Source organism: Lissotriton helveticus, chromosome 4_2 (genome assembly GCF_964261635.1).
Source record: "Lissotriton helveticus chromosome 4_2, aLisHel1.1, whole genome shotgun sequence".
Classification (NCBI taxonomy): domain Eukaryota; kingdom Metazoa; phylum Chordata; class Amphibia; order Caudata; family Salamandridae; genus Lissotriton; species Lissotriton helveticus.
In genome coordinates this window covers 145,620,790-145,638,295 of record NC_136064.1, presented here as the reverse complement: position 1 = coordinate 145,638,295, position 17,506 = coordinate 145,620,790, and the positions used below count along the sequence as shown (strand labels likewise).

The 17,506-nt window shown below is 42.8% G+C and overlaps 1 protein-coding gene across 1 annotated transcript in view; it reads left to right on the top strand.

Moving 5' to 3' along the window:
* Nucleotides 1–17,506, top strand: part of LOC144751991 (vomeronasal type-2 receptor 116-like) — a 64,467-nt gene that overhangs the window by 886 nt on the left and 46,075 nt on the right. The gene's annotated exons all lie outside the window — the stretch shown is intronic.

Sequence of the window (17,506 nt, the reverse complement as noted above, 5' to 3'; positions counted from 1 at the left end):
AATAGTGGTGTCATATCATCATCGGAAAAAATGCACTGGAGGATGTTAGGTATCAGAGGTTTTGATGCAACATGATGCAAGGGTGCCTGTGCTGATGCTAGGCAGGATTGTTAGTGCTTGTGGAAATGCAAAGGTGCACTGTATTATTGTAAATACAGCACATCTCTGAGTTTCAAAAATGTCAGAAATATCATAGGTTGAAACCTCAATTATAACATTGATCCAAACTCTTCCCACACACCTGATGAATATTTGATATTTTATTTACAATTCACTCACCAAATTCCATTAGAATCTTGTTAGCCCAACAGCTAATCACAGCCAGGATGAATGCATGAAAAGGAGCAAACTCAAGCAAACTTTGTTTCAGTTTTGACTATGTGTGTGCCCATTGCATTGTTAAGTAATGATCTTAGGTGGAGGAGAGCGGAGGCATTTTTAGGCACAGGATTTATATCTTTTGGCTGTTCAGTCGAGATGTGATTTTCAGATTCCGCTTCCCACCTGATGTCATCATGGACATGGTTTCTGACTGGGAGCCAAGTCTTGATTTTGATGCATGCTGCTCTCAGGATATCTTAGCCAATGTGATGAATAAGCTGCTCTATAGTTTTTTGCCAATGGATATTTTCTCTGAGGATGTTCAGGGACATTGGCCTCTTCTCACCTCCAAGCCGGTCCCAATGCTTGCATCAGGTCCTTAGATGCATCAACCAAAGAATGCATCTCTATATAGACATGCCACAGTCACTTGTAGAGGGTTGATAGGAACCTTTATTAAATTCCCACATGTGCTAGGTGGTCTATTGGTTCTTACTGCATACATACATATTGAGATATCTCTCATTTTGATGCAATAAATTATCCTGTGTGTTGAGATTCTGCCGCATGTAAATAGATTCCGCCACATGTGTGGTAATGCTGCTCTGCACATGAATTGGAGATGCCTTGGTCAGGGCAGGGAACTGTGACTACTGTGGATACACAGGAGATGACATACCGAAAGTGAAAGTGAGTCATTTTGAATTTATCCGAAGCCACCACCAACTTAGAGAAGCTTCCCGCTCCATCCTGCGGCTCCTAGCACCAATCTTGCCCCCAACATGGCTGAGTGACTTGAGGAGAAAGGCAGGAGAAAGACAGAATTAACCATTATTTGTGAGGGGGTGCTAGCAAAGTACCCTCAGCTTTAAAGGGAACAAGAAATCCAGCTGAGTTATGCAGTGCATGCCCAAATATGGAGGTACAGTGCCACGTACTACAGTGCAGTGGGAATTTTCAACCCGTGGGGTAAAATGTGCAGCAAACACTGGGACAACTTGAATAGCTAGGCCCACAGGCCACATAAAGGACTGGGGCATTATGGGTGTATTCTCCCAGCCACATACAGAGTGTGCCATCATGACCCCACATGACCAGACGGCCTACACACTGTCTTGCTGACCATCCATGCCTGGCTGAAAGGTTTTTCAGCAGTAGGGAGACAGTAAGTACAAATTCCTTAATATTTGTCTTATAGTTTGTTGTGGTCTGAGAGATGAACTGTCATGTTTTGTTTGTTTCCTTTCATCATGACTTGAGTCATAGGTCCAAGTTTTTCAAAAGTTCATGCATCAATATTTCATTCTGTTCACCTTTTTTTCAAAGAGTTCTGGGGTTCCAGTTCTCATTTCACAAATAGGTACGATTGCATATCAAATTCTGGGAGTGACGTGACTTGTGACACAGGCGCATTTTAAACACTGATGCTATGTTTATTGTTAATATAGCAGTGCTTGATGTTGCTATCCTGTAGCAAGCATTTCATTTGATTGTTTGTGTGATTACTTCTAAATAACAGTTATAGTCCTGCACAGGATAACCATTATTTAGATCATTGTACTACAATGTCAGCAATTGGTATTTTGTTGCTTTCCTACCGGACACTGGAGAAGAAATGGCACAGTGAACAAACTCCGGACACCCACACAGCACACACGGACACTATCCGCAACCACCACCACCTCATCAGGGAGGCCAAGAGGACCTACTTCAAAGACCGCCTCGACAAAAACACACACAATAGCAAGGAGCTCTTTAACATCGAGAAGGAACTCTCCAACCCAGCTCCAACACCAACGACATCCTGCAATCGCAAGCCCTGTGCAACTCCCTCGGCACCTTCGTCACCGCAAGATAGCAGACATCCACGCCAGCTTCAACACCCAGACAGCCCCAACAGCAGCAACACAACAGACCCTCTGCACACCATCGACCACGACCCGCTGCTAGCCTGGGCCAGCGTGAGCATCGATGACACAATCAAGACCATGCGTACAATCCACTCCGGCTCTCCGTCAGACCCATTCCCGCACCAACAAAGCAAGCAGCTCCATCGCACCCCACCTGCGAAACGTCATCAATCTCTCCCTCGAGACTGCAACCTTCCCAGAGATCTGGAATCACGCCGAGATCAACGCCCTACTCAAAAAACCTAAGGCAGACCCAAGAGACCTCAAGAAGTTCTGGCCCATCTCTCTACTCCCCTTCTCAGCCAAGGTCATTGAGAAAACCATCAACAGACAGCTAACCCGATACTCCGAAGAAAACAGAATTCTGGACCCTTCCCAGTCAGGGTTCCGCAGCAACCACAGCACTGAGACTGCCCTCATTGCCGCCACGGGCGACATCAGGACCGTGCCCCCATTCTGTTCCAAAGCCTCCGAGATTATCTGCGGTGTATCCCAGGGATCTTCTCTCAGCCCGACGCTGTTCAACATTTACATGGCCCCGCTCGCACACGTAGCCCGACAGCACAACCTCAACATAATCTCCTACGACAATGACACTCAGCCTCTCCCTCACCATTACTGCCAAAGCCAACCTCCACAAAGGAATGAAGACCGTCGCCGACTGAATGAAGACCAGCTGTCTGAAGCTGAACTCGGACAAGACAGAGGTCCTCTTCCTCGGCTCCAACCCTTCAGCCTGGGATGACTCCCGGTGGCGGATGGCCCCGGGGGCAGCCCCGACACCCACTGACCAAGCACGCAAATTGGAATCATCCTCGTCGCAAGGCTCTCAATGATCAAGCAAATCAACGCCGTCTCCTCCTCCTACTTCAACACCATCTGCATGCTCCGGAAGATCTACAGATGTATCCCGACAGATACAAGACAGTTACCCAGGCCCTCGTCAGCAGCAAACTCAACTATGAAAACACCCTCTATGCAGGAGCCCCGACCAAGCTCATCAAACGACTACAACGCATCCAAAACACCTCGGCACGACTGATCCTCCACATATGACACCACGGCACATCACCCCCCCACCTGAGAAACCTGCACTGGCTCACCGTCAACAAGAGGATGTCCTTCAAGCTCCTCACCCACACACACAAGGCATTCCACAAGACCGGCCCAGCCTACCTCAACAGACGGCTTTCCTTCTGCATCACCAAACCACGAGCCACGTTCCGCTGACCTCTCACTTGCCACCATCCCACGCCTCCGAATAACAACCACCGGTGGAAGATCCTTCTCCCACCTCGCTGCCAAGACATGGAACACCCTCCCACTGAGCCTACGACAGAAACAAGACCTGCTGACCTTCAGGAGGATACTCAAGACCTGGCTGTTTGATCATTAGCACCCCCGTTGCCTTGAGACCCTCGCGGGTATGTAGTATGCTTTACAAAAGATTGATTTATTGATTTCCTTGTGGATAGTGAGCTAGCCACAAATAAATTGTTTATTTACACTTTTCAGTTGACTGGCCTGTCCAAGCAAAATTCCAGCAGGACAGGAAAGAAGATCCTCAGCACACAGGCGGGGATGTCAGCTTGACACTACAAGTAAGGTGGAAGCAGAATCAACCACGAGCATGGACAGTGCTCTCACCCTGAAAAATGAAAGTGGACCGTACCAGCCAGGGGGAGGAAGATGTCAATCATCTAAAGAAATGTATGAAGTGAGTCTAAAGTGCCTTAAGACCCTCATAGGTGGGTAGTCACGCTTAACAACCCCCTTTATTGATTGAAGTGTCAGACAGAGCAGACCCTGTACACAAATGTTCTGCTGCACATCACTCTGCTGTTAGAAAATGTCTTCCCTGAGTGGCCAACATGAGCCCAAGCCATCCTGCCATGCATGGGATGCCCTCTGACATGACCAGCAGACCGACCAGCATGGAGGACCGTGGCATATTGGAAACTGTGAAGGAGATTCATGGATAGGGGATACCTTTCCTCACTCAGATGTTTGAGAGTAAGACTGTTATGAATCTTAATGGTAGGACTGTATAGAAGAATATACGCATCAGACTGAGATGTGAGGACTGTGAGTAGATGGTAGATGTTTAAGCTGTGGTAGCCTCTGTGGCTGTGCGGTTAAATGCTGGGGATTGGCAATCCACATAAGTGAAGTAGTGTCCTTCATTCTTTTAGGCATTTGGCCAACACTGCCCTCCTCTTTATCCATGTACCCCTCCTTGACCAGCTCCTGCTCATCTTCACCCTCCTCTTCCTCTTCCTTTTGGTGAGTGCTGGTAGCAGATATTGCTGCTGAGAGGAGGATCACATTATCTCCTTGAATTGCCTGCATCCCTCCACTTGTAGATGTTGAGTATCATCAGATGACTCTGAGTCAGATTTTGGAATGCCTTTGTTTAACGTAAGTTGATGCGAGGGCAACACCGGCCCCTAAGTTTGATATACTATGCCACCATGGCATAGTAAATCTGGAGTAAGTGAGTGGCTTCCTTGAGTCACTATGCACCGGGAAGGCATTTCATGGGTGTAGCATGGGTGTTCTTAATTTTGCCTAGTTATTTCCTCTTTCTACATGCACTGTATTCTGCACCGCACATATAAAGCAGAAAATGCAACAAAGGATTGTTTTTGAGCTGGATGGTGTCCTGTCTTGCACAATAAGAATCCTGCTTGCAATAATATCAATTCCTATTGGTAGAGTGTGAACATATAACCCATTAAGGGTTTCTAAGCGCTAGGGGCCATCAGGGAGATTAAGTGAGTTATTGCCCAGAGTCACATCATGCTGACCTGAGAAGCCACCAGTGCCGGGACCGAACAGCGGGCCCCGTGCTCCGGAGTCAGCTGTACTTCGGCTTCACCACACCTCGCTCTGTAATGCAATCACGTTTGCAGTATGGTGCATGGGTGCCTGCATTAGCTCTAGTCTGGAGTCAGTGTACACTGTTGTTTATCAGAAGCATTTAAATATGAAGAGAGGAAAAATAGTTGCATGGAAAAAGAAAGACTTTGCAAAGTGCTTTGCATCACTGGCTGTCATGCTTCACTTGCTGACTTAGCCATCTGCCTTGTGGCTGTCAGCTTTCCAGGGCAGCAGCCCAGTATGGGTGTTGAGTACTCCTCCCGGGGTGACAGTGACTCTGACCATCTGCAAGTGTCTCGGAATAATGTGGGTCTTCCTGTTGCTCAGGGCCACATTGTCAGCCAGATCAAAATCTCAGTGTTCTGGTACTTGAGGACTACAACCTGTGCAATCAGCCCACAGGGAACTGCAGTCCATCACATAGAGCATGGACCTTTGCTTACTGCTTTCCATATGAAGCTGTATTGAGCAGCTGCATGAATTCTGATACAGAACCAATTTAAAGTCAATGAAAAGAGTGAACTCCAATGGAAGACAAGTTAAGAGCGCACACAGTGTAGGATAAGAAGAGGGAGTTCAATAGTGTTACGGTATCATGGTTGGCCGGAGAGAAAAGTATGCATAGATGGTGGTGTGGATAGGATGATGGTAAGAGAAAGTAGAACACAATACAGTGTAAAATGTATCAAAAGCATTATGTTTGAGTGTGGATGCTGGTGTGTGTCTGTGAGATTAATAACACACTCCTGGAGGAACATGATAAGACTTAAGATGCAGAGAGGGAAGAGGAATGGAGAGATATGCTTTATGTTTTGATAAACATGACTCATTGCATGCAAGAGAGGTGTGATGGCTGGAGATGGTGGAAACTGTGGAACTGTAAGAACATGGGGAAGAGAGTGAATTGCAAATGTGACTAGAGTATGGGGTGTTTTGTTGCAGATTTAGGTGGAAGGTGAGATAGAAAAGAGACAAGATTTCTAAAATATAGGAGCATATTTATGAGGACTTTGTGTCATCCTTGCACCATGCAGTGTGGCACATGCACAAAACGAATTTCTCAGTTATATTTCTTATGCCACGCAAAGCTACTCTGCATGTATTTGAATGCTTTATAAATATGGTCTAATGTAATGAAGTGCAAATGGCTGCGTTGTTTTACTCAGCACCGGAGATCTGTGTCATGGTCGTTGTGGTGGGTGATTTTTTGAAGCATTCCCAGATGGACCAGTGAAGCTAGAATGTGTCGAAATCACATGCATCCCCAAGTGAGGTGTAACAAGGAGAATTATCTTTATTTCTTCTAATTTATTTAGTCTTTCTAGGTGTGCAGGACACATAGAAAGAGGAAAACACCTCTGTGTATTGTTTTTGTACAGGAAGGTGTCCTTTCCTGCGCAAAAACAAAACTCCCTACAAAACAAGCACCCATGCAGTATGGTGCAAGGGTGCCTGCATTTGCCCAAGGCTTCCAAAATAGTACCAATGCAGGGGGAGAGGTAAGAAATACACCATATTTAATCAATACAGTGCATTTCGGTCCTTTCCTTGCAACACAAGGCAGCACAGCAAGGTAACTTGCTGATCTGCGCCACTATTCCATTAAATATGCTCCTTAATGTTTCGTTTATCAGCATTTTGTACCCTACGAAGGTGTGTGGCAGTGTGTGGTAACTCAGCAGTATTTGCCAGTTCTTTAGCAGGGTGGGGACTGTAACAGACAATCTGTTGTTCCTATTGATAGATTAGATAAAATTGTATATCGACTAAACATATATAATTTACTTACCAGCAGAGTGAATCTGACAAGTTATTGCATTGTACATGTAATGATGTGCAATGTTATCCAACATAATGTATGATATACAATCTATGTTGTTGGTGTTCCTAGACTCTGTGTGTGAGAATGTGTGAGTGAGCAGTATGCTGCTATCTATGTATGTATATAATGATATTCGTGAGGTGAGCAAACCTACCAGGGAAGCAAAAAAAAACATGAACAATCAAGCAACTGAACCGGGATATAATTCAAGCACATTTACAGTTCTTCAAGGAACTAAGAAATTCAGATTGTGTGGAAAGGAATGCTCCTTAAAGGGATGTGTCTTCAGTTGTTTTTGTAATGTCAGGAGAGTCAGGACAGCTCTGATGTTGTTTGAGATGTAGTTCTAGTTGCTGATTTTATAGATGAAGAAGGACTGAAGTTTCTTCTTCCTCCTACAGCTTTTCTTTTTGTCTTCAGTCTGAAGATCACCTGTGCATTGCTGTCTCTCACAGGTGGGGAGTTTCTTGGCCAGACAAATGAGGTTATTGTTTCTAATTAGCTTGGAAGTGATGCAGATGGTTGTGAAGATGATATTCTAGGCATTGAGGGCTTGAGGCATTGAGAAGGAGCTAGTGTGACTTCTTCATTGATGGGGTGATGTGGTTGAACTTTTACAACACTTTGAAAAGAAGATCTGTAATGTGTAGGATGCCTTTTAGCGGAGCCAGAGTGTTATTAAGGAGCCAGTTGAGTGAGCACTACCTCCTTAGAGGAAAAAACATTGAGCTTTTCTTGATGAAACTAGTTACTGAATGAAGGTTTACACTTTGTTTGAAAGGGAGATCTGGTACCATGTTTTAATGAATCACTGACCGAATATCAAGGAGCTAAATATCGACCTACAAAAATATCGATGACAAAATATCGACTACCAGAATATTGAATTCCTATCTACAAACAGGTAAGTACAAAAATATTGAATACAAAATATCATTGTAAACAATTTAGTTTGTTAAAATATCAAATTTTAAAAATTTCTTAAAAGTAATGTAAAATTACTAAAATAATAAATATAGTTAAGTAAAACATACTTAATAATAGTTAACCTTAAAATAAATACATAACTAATGTATTTAATATTTAATGTAATTAAAACACTTGCATTTTTAGTTTTTAATACATATATATTAACTTAATATTATTAAAACATATTCAATATTTTTACTGTAGGATAGCTGGAGGGAAAAACTTACTATTGCCACTCCACTGAGTGCAACAGTAGGCAAAGCGTTGGATAGCGGGAGGATTAAAATTACTATTCCCACTCCAGTGACTGCAACAATAGGGAAAGTGTTGAATAGCCGGAGGGTAACAATTACTATTCCACTCCAGGGAGTGCAACAATAGGGAAAGCGTTGGATAGCTGGAGGGTAACAATTACTATTCCCACTCCAGTGACTGCAACAATAGGGAAAGCGTTGGATAGCGGGAGGGTAATAATTACTATTCCCACTTCTGTTAGTGCAACAGTAGGGCAAAGCGTTGGATAGCGTATGGGTAAAAATTACTATTCCCACTCCAGTGACTGCAACAATAGGGAAAGCGTTGGATAGCGGGCGGGTAAAAATTACTATTCCCACTCTAGTGAGTGAAACAGTAGGGAAAACGTTGGTGGCAGGAGGGTCAAAATAACTATTCCCACTCCAGTGAGTGCAACAGTGGGGAACCTTTTGGATAGCGTAGGGGTAAACATTACTATTCCCACTCCAGTGAGTGCAACAGTAGGTAAAGTGCTGGATAGCGGGTAGGAATAATTTACTATTCCCACTCCACCAAATGTAACAGTAGAGAAAGTGTTGGATAGTGAGGGGGTAGAAATTACTATTCCCACTCCAGAGAGTGCAACAGTAGGGAAAGTGTTGATTAGCGTAGGTGTAAAAATGACTTTTCCAGCTCCAGAGAGTGCAACAGTAGGGAAAGTATTGGATAGCGTAGGTGTAAAAATTACTATTCCCACTCCAGTGATTGCAACAGTAGAGAAAGTAATGATTTACTATTTAAATAAAAAAATATTAATCATCAAAACCAATAAAAAATTAATTGCCAATTACAAAATATTTAATAAACAATTAATTATAAAAACAATAAATCATATTTATTGAGAATTAGGTACCTATTAATAATTAGTTAAAACAAATTAATTTCCAGTACCAAACATTCATAAGTAATAAAACAAGTACCAATTAATACATAATTTCTAGTAAATTATTTATCAATACACAAAAATAATTTCAATAATTACTTAATTACAATTACATTACTTCCCACCCTATTCCCCTATAAACACACAACCCGCTCCGAATAATAAATTAGTAAAATTATTAAAATGATCAATTAATCAATTAATTATCAATACCAATAAATAAAAATAAATAATTACTTAATTACAATTAAATTACTTCCCACACTTATTACCCTATAAACCATAACCAGCTACAGAAGTAAAACACAAAATTGAAATAAAAATAATTAATAACCTCTAAAAATTAATATTTATTTTACTATAATTAAATTACTCCCCCCCCTCCCCTATTCCCCTATAAACCCACAACCCACCACGGAATTAAGTTAGGCAAAAATAAAATAACTTAAAATTCATTCATTTAAAAAAATGCGAACATACATTACAAAAAACTTTTAACACATATACTAACACTTAATACACTATAAAAAAAAGATTTTTTTAACAACTATATTATGACTGTCGATATTATGAAAATCGATATTTCTTACCTGAATTTCGATATTCTGCACCACTATTTTTTTGCAATTTGATATTCTGTCCATTCTATATAAAAAAATGTCCATTCAATATTTTTTTTCGCTATTGTGACTAGTCACCGTTGTAATAGTTTTCTTGGTGATATCTTCTTTAGAGCTGGGGTCTGTGTCAAGGTCCAACGTCCAAAGGATTGCCATGGTCTGCCAGTCAGGGATGAATCAGTCTATTTTCATGTCAGACTGACAAGCTTCAAACTGTGGTTGTTTGAAGCCATAGGTAAATAACAGGAGTTCAGTCTTTGTCGGTGTGATCTTTGCTAATGTAATTGACATGAATTCTTCATCTCAGGGGTTCCATTTAGAGGTTAAAGATGTTGGGTAAGAAGATGGACTTTAAGGATATTCCACAAAAGTTGAGTAGATCTGGGGTCATTGTGCTGCCCATGTGTATGTTCTGGTTGTGACTGGTTTGGTGTGGCTTTGCAGGGCTGTCTGAAAAGCTAAAGAATATATCGAGAAGTGATGGTTTAATGTGTTGAAGGCTGAAGAGGGCTCAAACAGGTTAAGGAGTCAGGGTTTATTTTTCTGTTGTTGGTAAGGTGACATAATTGACCACTTGAGGAGCATCAGGTATGTTAATTTCGAATGGTGTGATATAGAGGGTCTAATCCTGGGTCAAACTGACTGAGATGTGTCCTCCTTCCCAGCCTGGAAGCCGGAAAATGAATATGCTACTCACTGAGCTTTGCAACAGACGTTTTTATTCCTCAACATACGATCACACACTGCACTGTCATTACATCATAAATTTTATCATCCACACCTTAACAACAACAAGTTACGTACTTCCTCTGTTGAATCCTAGCTCACACAGTCTCATGACACTACAGAAGAGAAACCACAGGGAAACCTTAGTGGTTCTTTTTTAAGGATATTCCCCACTCTATAAGTAGCATGCGTTATCATCAGGTCTCCCTATAAACCAGGATGGGGTCAGCCTATTCCTGGGAGGACATTCAAACGGTTCTCACCAGCATCATCCAACAATAAATATACCTTCAGCCCCCCTTCTATCCATTTATTGAATACCATGGTATAGAGAAAATCAGTAATTCGGTGTCTGTGGGATGTAGTTACCCTACACCCTGTCAAGACTCAACATCTTTCAGTCTTTTTTCATGGGCCATCTAAGGTCACATACTATCTTCAGGACTTGAGTTAATACCCTGGGGACTTGTATGTAGCCCCTTTTATATTATGTGCTGCACATAACTTCCAACATTAAACATGCAAAGGATGTAGTCTCCCATATTATCCTGAACATGTATCTATTCCTACAAGGACTGAAATATATTATTCTCATGAGTTTAATACTTTTTATCATGCTTGAACACCACTTTTGATGCATAAATACAATTTTTTTGTGTTTGGCAAGACATAGGGGTCGATTCTGATCCTGGAAAAAATAACGCCCGTACGATTCGTATCCGGAGCCCTCTCCGTACGAATTGTAAACATGCCGTACGACCCGACGAGTACGATCCGGACCGGGGTATGAGGACGCGATTAGTACGGTCCATGTCAGGTAATGGCAATTCGTACAGAAAAGCACATAATCACATACACACTGTACGGTCCGTACAACCCATGATCGCAGGGGCATGGTGCATACCCCTGCGTTCATGTGGTGTACGTACCGTATCCCACGATCGCAGGGTGTTCGCACCGTACACCCAGCGAACATGGGGTATGGTGCGTACACCCCATGATGGCGGGGTACGATGCTTATACCCCATGATCGCAGGGGTACGTACTGTACCCCTGCGATCATGGGGTGTACGCACCATACCCAGGGGGGGTTTAATACCTGTTTCGAGGCAAACTTTGCTTCTCCGGATGTTTTCAGCACCCGTAGAAAAAGCGTCATACGGTGCATACCCGACACAAATCGTATTTGCTGGATCGGAGAGAAACCGGCCGCAAACCATACAGATGTCGCTTACAGCAGGTACCGAGGGAGATTCGTACGAGGATTTGATTTGTACAGTCTCTGTACGATTCGTACGGAGCCCAGCTCCTAGTACGAATCGTACTTCGTCGTATGTATGAGGGACGTTGCAGGGTACGATTCGTACGGAAAAAACGCTCCGAACGGCTATTAGGAGCAGTTTTCCCGAATCAGAATCAACCCCATAGTGTTATAGTTACAAGAATTGTCACTCTGCTCTTTTGCCACGCCAGAGCTCAAAATGTTACTTCTGCTGTACAACACTTCCTAATGCCATGTTAGCATCATATTTAGAACATTGCGCTACATGACGTTAGGAAAATTTAGCGGCTGATAAAACAAATGCTGAAGTGAGCATTAAAAAAAATCACGCTAAAGGACAACAAGTGCTGCGAGAAAGTACATGCTAGCTAGCCGAATGTCATTTTTCTGCACCCATGGGATGAAAAAACTAAAAAAGCTGCTAATAAAAAAAAGTTACACTTACCTGAAATCAGCTATGAAACAGCCAGAGGTGAGCACAGCACTGGACAGCAACCTACCAAGCCCCACTACCAGCCAAGATGACCAGCCAGACTCCCAGGGAAAGAGGAAGAAGAAATATAACTTCAGTCAAGATGAGAATGAGATCTTGATCATGGAGGTGATGGAGGTGCAGGAGCACCAAAACTAGTTGTTCTCCAGCTCCAAAGTGTCATTGGGTAAGAAAAATACAATATGGCTGACCAAAAAACAGAGGTCAGTGATGGGCTGTAAGAAGTGATGGCACGATAGCAAGCTCAAAACAAAGGAGAAACTGGCAACCAATCTACAGGCAGCCTTGCAGACCGGATACAAAAGTTTAGCGCCCTTGGAAGAGTTGGTTCCCTTGAAGGAGCAGGTTTCCGCTGTCATCTCTGAAGAGTCGGTGCTGCCTAAGATCAACTTCAACACCAACAGGGTAAGTTCCAATGATGGCCTATGTGGTGTAGTCCAGGCAGCTATGCCCCAGTGCTCTGCCATACTATCTACAGGACAAACATTAGGCAGCTGGCTAATATATTCTTAGACATGACATCAATGGAAGGATAATTGGCATTTTGATCATGTGTTGGCATAGGGCAGCATTGCAATCCTTCTAGCTGTGCTATCTTACCTCCAAAGTATAGGACAGCAGTGTGGTGCTTCTAGATGATACAACATTCCTGTCTTTACTAACTGTGCATAAACAGCAGAAGTCACCAAAGCATGCACCCTGCATCATGGTCCAAAGTTGCCTGTGTTGGTTCTAGCAAGCAGTTTGTGAACCTGCAGAAAAGAAAGCACAGGGATGCATAGTGCCCTGCACGTTACTATTCACACAGCTTTGTGCAGCAAGATGCTTTATTGTGCTGCTGTATACCACACATCTATGAACAATGCCCCACTGTCACTAGCTCCAAATTCCTAGCATACAATTAGGGTCAAGGGAATTGCACTTTTAAAATTTAATAAACTATTCTAATATGTGGGTGTTTTGAAAACTTTTGTATTTAAAGCCACGTTTTTTGTTCAAATTGTAACGTCCAGAAAAGAAATGCCAGTATTGTTCATAGTGAGGGCAAACTTCATGTACGGATCACATGTGTTTAGACGTTCATGGACCCCTGTGCTGATTCAGCAGTTCCATGCCATAAATAGGTACTGAAGGTCACTTGGTACCCTTGAGAACTTGAGTAGAGATTACAGAAATGACAACTAGGAGGAGGTATAGCTTTATTAAAATACAAACAATGGGACTAATAATAACATTATTGGGAATTCAAGTCTCCTATTTTGCGTACTCTCCTCACCACCGGCCCAGTTTATTTTAATATATATTGACAGTTGACAATAGGTTGAGATGACAGAAGTAATCTTCTGAGGGGGGAGGGGGGCCGTGCGGCGCTCAGCATGCTCGTGACGGAATCGCTCCGTCACGAGTCTTGGGCGCGCTGTGCTTGTGACGGAGCGGTTCCGACAGGCCCCGCCCACTTAATAGAACGCACCGCGCAGGCGCGAAATCAGCGCCGCGCAGGCGCGCCGAGCGGGCCATGACGGAACCGCTCCGTCACCAGCACAGTGCGACCGAGGCTGGTGACGTAGCAGTTCCATCACCAGCATGGGAGGGGTTAATGAACACTAGCAGATGTGGGCCATGTTTATTATTTGTTGACGTAGGCCAGTGCAGCAAGTGACACCGCTGCGTTGTGTGACAGGGAAAGGGCAGGAATGCACTGTATTGAACGTAAGATGGTACATTTCTACCTTTTCCCAGTGCTGGCACACAATATGCTGCCTAGCGCCAATGCAGGCATTCTTGCACCATGGTGCAAGGGTGCCTGCATTGTAAGCAGGGATTTTTTTCTGCACGAAGACACACTTTCATGCACAAAAACAATTCCTCGCATGCATTTTCCTCTTCCTATGTGTGTTGCAGAAAGCAGCAAACATAAAAAGGGGTAAAACTAAGGAGGAATAAAGATTTTTTTTCTCATTTTGCCTCCCTTGGGGAGTCATAGCATTTTGGCACAATCCCAGGTCTACCAGTGGTGATACATCTTGGAATGCATCAATTCCCATGTGCCACCCATGAAACACCTCCCTGGGGCAGGGTAACACAACACAGCAATGTTCCATAACAAGAGTTATGGTTTTAGCTCCTCACTCTGTATCTGTTCCTTTCCCCCAGGCTCCCAGCTCCTTCTGCAGTGAGAGCTGCCTCCCTGGGTTCAGACAGTCTGCGAGGAAAGGATGGCCTGTCTGCTGCTTTGCATGTGTTCCCTGCTCTGCTGGTGAGATTTCAAATGAGACAGGTGAGCATCCTTTGAGTCTGATGAACATTTGTCACTAAAGCTCCCTTAAGTGGGCCTTGGGTATGCTTTAAAAAGCAAAAGACCAAGGACTGCATATCGATTGCTGTCAAGACTCAAGCAGGTCCATGGAGGTGGCATTAATATTGGTGAGGCTGTCATATCTTTGACATTATTTACCATTATCCTTGAAAAGCATTGTATAAATGTACTCCTATCAGATCTAATATCCCTTGCCCCAAGGGACTCAATGGCCATTTTAGCCATGTGGAGTCGGTGGACTAAATTGTGCAAATAAACTACCAAAGATCTGATAAGAACCTTAGCTTGGCATCTGGGATAGATGATTTACGCTATTGCTCTTTAAGGATCATGATAAAGGCTTGCAGTACATGGAGAAACCTTAGAGCTTTGACACATATTAAAAGATCATCTATAATTATTGATTTATTTACTGATTTATTTTTTGCACTTTTTTTATGGTGTGTATCAGACCCAAGAGGAGGGAGGGGCCACCCTGCTGCTGCAATCTAAACCTTCCTTATGGCAACAAGCTTGCCAGATTAATATAGGGGCACAAAATTCCTCTTATTAGGGTGTTGTACTGAAGAGATGCCAGTTGCGCCTCTATCATGGCTCTCCTTCTTCCTGTCCCAAGGCATTCTGGGATTTGCTATGTTATGTTATGTTATGCTAATTTGTATAGCACACAAATCACCCGAGAAGGTATTCAGGTGAATGGCAATGTGTATAGTTTTGTAGTCCAAAGTGAATTATACAAAGAGCTCGGTCTTCAGCTTCTCGCGGAGCTCAATAAGTGAAGAGAAGGCTCTGATGTGTGGAGGAAGATCTTTCCATGTCTTGGGTACCATGTAAACAAATGAGAGATCTGCAGATTTTCTTTTACAGAGGGGGGCATGTGTGTGAGTGAGAGTGGGGCACAGAGTAGGTGTCTATTGAGTTGGTGAAAGTGTATGCGACTGTTCAGGTGTTCTGGTCCTGTGTTGTGTAGGGCTTTGTAAGTGTGCGTGAGAGGTGTGAATTAGCAGTACTTGTGAATGGGGAGCCAGTGAAGCTTCCTGATGTGCGGTGTAATGACGGTGCAGCATGGAAGGTAGAGTATGAGTCTTGTGTCTGTGTTCTGTATGGTCTGGAGTGTGATGGAGTGGTTTGTGTATTCTGGTGCAGAGAGTGTTGCTTTTGTCCAGCCTGCTAGTGATGAGTACTTGTGCAAAGGTCCGTCTGGTGTTCTGAGGCAACGATTTGAAAATATTTCCCTGCATGCGTATAATGTGGAAGCAGGAGATGCACAATGCGTTGACTTGCGCCTTCATATTGAGATTGTCATCTATGATGATCCCTAGATGTCTTAAGTGGTCTATGGGGATAGGTGTTCGTCCTAGCTCCCACCAGTTGGAATCCATGGGGATGTCTTGATGCTGAAAACCAGTACTTAAGAGGTACTTGTTCCAAGATGGATGCCATGCAATTCTTACCTATGGCCTTTTCCCAATCTATGCTGGTGGCTTGGACCCTTGGTATAACTTCCTGTTCTTCACCTGCAAAAATAGAGGAAATCCATCAGCTCCTTGCGTGGCAATGGTCGACTACTGGATTTCATTGTGTTCCTTGCTCCTGGATGTTTGTCTTTGTGACTCTTATCCTGAATTCATGCCAGTCTCGTCTTCCCTTGTTTCTCCTGCACACTCACTGGAAATCACTCATCCTTCTTATACTCTGTTCTTTATCAGCAGCACTCAATGTCTAAGAAGAAGATATTGCTTCCTCTGTCACTACATTTTCAAACATCTAGAAGCATGCCTCCATGAAATACAGGCAGTTACTGTGGCTCCATGCCTTTTCTTCTCCTTTGAGCTCCTTCCTGATGTCACTATCGCTGAATGTATACATGTTGTCAGCATTGTGGCTACTGGAAGGGGTCACCATTACCTCAAGCAGACCAAGTGTATGAAGATCAGACTGCTCGGAGCTTAAGATATTTTTAAAAGTTCGTCCAGATGTTGGTTTTTGACAGGGTAGCCCAGATGGTACTGTGCCTGGTAATTAAAAGTGGGACATATAGAAAGTTAATATTGGCATGTCCCTACATAGACAAGTCTCCAACTAACTTGGAGAAATATTTTATCAATTGTTTTTAATGTATATTAAAAATCCAGTTTAATTATTGAGTTAGATTTTTTATAAATATTTAGCAGAATTAGCTTTTAAAAAGTTACCTCTTCCCTGCCTAAGGCACCAGAAGTCTAATTGCTTTTGTCTGCCAAAAGGTGCTCCTGCCAGTGCTTGACCTTCATGACATGTGAAACATGCTCCCAGAGCAGAGGCACTGCCTTACCTCTGGTGACAGGCTTTGGTTGGGGTGAGTTGTGGGTAGGAAACAGCAATTAAAATGTGATCAAAACCATACATGCCATACAATGCAAGAGTTACAACACATGCGTCTTCACTACGCAAGCTTTTATCAATAACATTGTTCCACAACCTGCCTTCACATCACATGTCATTACCATGAAAAAAGTAAGTATAAAGGTAAGCGTATTTTACATGTAAGTTTAAAGGTAAGTGTTCTATATATGGATGTATAAATACATACATATCAGTATATCTATCTATCTAGCTATATCTCTATACATACATCTACCTATATATATATATATTCACTGAAAAAACCATAGGTTATAGACCATATATAGTTAGGAATTAGCATTTACAAAACCTTGAAAATTCACTGAAAAAACCATAGGTTATAGACCATATATAGTTAGGAATTCACAGAAAAAACCATAGGTTATAGACCATATATAGTTAGGAATTAGCATTTACAAAACCTTGAAAATTCACTGAAAAAACCATAGGTTATAGACCATATATAGTTAGGAATTAGCATTTAAAAAACCTTATTTTACTCACACAAAACCATTGAAATTCCATATATAGTTAGTTGCACTAACTATATATCGCGCACCCGTAATCCACTGCTGATGATGTCACATATTACATCATTCATGAC